Source organism: Schistocerca cancellata, chromosome 9 (assembly GCF_023864275.1).
Source record: "Schistocerca cancellata isolate TAMUIC-IGC-003103 chromosome 9, iqSchCanc2.1, whole genome shotgun sequence".
In the NCBI taxonomy this organism is placed as follows: Eukaryota; Metazoa; Arthropoda; class Insecta; order Orthoptera; family Acrididae; genus Schistocerca; species Schistocerca cancellata.
In genome coordinates, this window is record NC_064634.1 from 369,156,221 (window position 1) to 369,159,137 (window position 2,917).

The following is a 2,917-nucleotide window of genomic DNA, read 5'->3' on the forward strand; positions in this document are numbered from 1 at the left end:
GGTCACGAGATGGAATCCCTGTCAGACATGAAATTACCAGTCAGCCGTTAACTTAGCCTTCACCTTTCAGTCATATGGAGATTCTTCAGGAAAACAAGTGGTTGGTATCCCTCATTAAGGGGGAGCAATAGGGTGACGGTCGAAAAAATATTAAGTTTGTATTGTGGAATTAGAATGCATATACATGGAAGAATTATTGCGTAAAATATCATGAGCGAACCCCAAAAAGCCACGATTCTGCGAGCGTTTGAAGCCGAGCGTGTACGGCACACCTCGGCGTTAGAGAACCGGTTATCGATGCCATAGCCCCTATATATACTGATTTGGGTAAACCTGATTTGCTGGAGACAGGTTTTACTCAAAATCTGAACGAAAGTTTCGATTGTCTCATTTGGTAATACGCTCCAATGTATGTAGTCTGTACTGCATTAATGCACGTGCCAAATCCCTTTCAAATCAAATCGGGCGGTGAAAAGCGCCGGCTCTATGAAGATAGAGACTCCAGCGGCGTTGCGCTCAGCCATGAGAAGTGGTCGGAGGACGAAATTCGGGGCTTATCAGGTCAATGTAGCAAAAAACGGACATCCACTAGCCGGCCGATAGCTATTATGAACCAGCATTGATGATATCCTGTAAGTTTCAAACTGTGTCCCTTTCTTATATAACAAAAAGTTGTCAAATTTTAAACGCGTTTTTCTCAACACCGTGTTTTTCTTGATGGCTGTCGTCAGCCATCCGATTTGAAAGATTTTGGTCTCCCATGAAGCAAACTGAATTCTCTTCAGTTAAATGTAGTTGATTTTTATGTTGATATTTAGTATGTTTTTCGGCCAGAAGAGAGGAATCCAAAAAAGGGCCATTTTTTTCAAATATCTATAATTTCGCCAAAAAGATATTATTTGCAAATCCCTACGATGAACTAAAATTATATCTGCCACGATATATGTTTGAGATAACCACAACCGGAGTTACAGAGACAACCATCGATCTACCTCGCTTCAGAGCTGCCTCGAGAAAATCCCAAACACACAGTATACATACTGATATTTCTCAATAAAAGAATACCAATAAAAACTTCAATGTCTGCTTTACTCGTTACGGCAAACTCCATTTGTCTACTACATTCCAGTACGGTGAAAAAATTCCTGAATCTGAGCAATATTTTCGTCCGTCACCCTGCCGTTCCCCCTTAGACTGTAGTTTCCTTTCCGCAGAAGAATTACTGAGGTACGTCAGAGTCATGCAAGTCGCCTTGATGGCATTCAATTAAAAGATTGTACTAGGTCGTTGAGCAGCATGGTATTATTGTTATTATTAACATTATTATTATTGTCACCGTTATTACACCCATGGTCAGAAAAAGAACACCTTGAACGACTAAGTAGAGGACGTCCCTGTTCATAGGGATATACACTATTATGTTCTGCAGAAATCGTAAGCATTTAAGTCAGGGCAATTCAGCGTGTGTCCCGTTGCCTAGTAGGCACAGGGCCCACCACGGTGCTGCATCCGTCATTTCACCATGTCCCATACATTTTAGACTGGCAGCACGTCTGGTTATCTGGCGAAAGGTTGACATCCTGTGACTCCAAGACGGCAAGAGTTCGTGCATCAACACGGGTTCGTGCACTGTCTTGCTGAAAAATGGCGTCTGGGGTGTTGTGCAGAAAGGTTATCTTTATGGATCGCAGGACGTCATTCAAGCAGGTCACACTGGTTACACTGTCCTGGACACGCACCAACTGTCATCTGTGGTTGTGCCCAGTAGCAGACAACAACGTAAGTCCCGGAGTTGGCGCTGCATGTCATGTGCGATGCAGTCACTGTGATGCCGCTCTCCCTGTCTGCGGCGGACCAGAGTGCGGCTATGATTTTCAAACAAACAAAACCTGTATTCGTCCGGAAACACTGACTAATGCCATTCCTGTCCCCAGTGATGTCTTTACATGCACCATTGCCGTCTAGCATGTTTCTGCACATTCGTCGAAAGTAGGGGGGAAGTGGTCGACGCACACATAACCCGTGCCGTAATAAACGGCGATGGACTTTCACCACTGATACTGTACGATGTGTTACACTGTTCGACCGTTGTGCCAGAGCCGAGGAGGAGGTAGACCTGTCCGAAAATGCCATTCGGATGAGGAGTCTATCTTCTCGACGGATGGTCTGAGTGGAGCGACCTGACCCATCTCGTCCTACGGCCTTCCGTGAACCATTCTGCGTACACCCGTTGCAGTGTCGAATCACTTTTTCCCACACGAGCAGCAGTTTCCCGAATGGGTGCATCACATTATTTCATGCCAATAATGCGCCCTCTTTCAAACTCACTGATTTGACGGTACGGTTCGCGAATACGTCTACGAGGCATCCAGCACGTCTGATTAAGTCACACTGATCCATTACCTTCGGTTTATAGCGACAACGAGATCCGCAGACACATTTTAACGGTTGGTGGTGTTGCGAAGCGACATCGATGTTGATATTTAACTCGCGGGCCTACATTGTTAAAATGCTGATCACTTCTGCAGAACATACTAATGTACATGTCCTGTGTATATGAACGTGTTGTCTCTAGTCGTTCAAGGTGTTCTGTTTTTCGCCGACCGCTGTGGCCGAGCTGTTCTAGTCACTTCAGTCTGGAACCGCGCGACTGCTACGGTCGCAGGTTCGAATCCTGTCTCGGGCATGGATGTGTGTGATGTCCTTAGATTAGTTAGGTTTAAGGGGCTCCGGAACGCCCTATACTTGCAATGTTAAAATAACGCTTATAAATTACATCTTTCCTCACAAAGTATTTGAGGTAGGAAGTTGAACTTTTTACAGATTATTTATTGGAATATGGGCTACAACTTAACACAGGGATTTTACAAAATTTTAGTTCAGTTATTAAAGATGATTTTTTTTCAATTGTAATGAA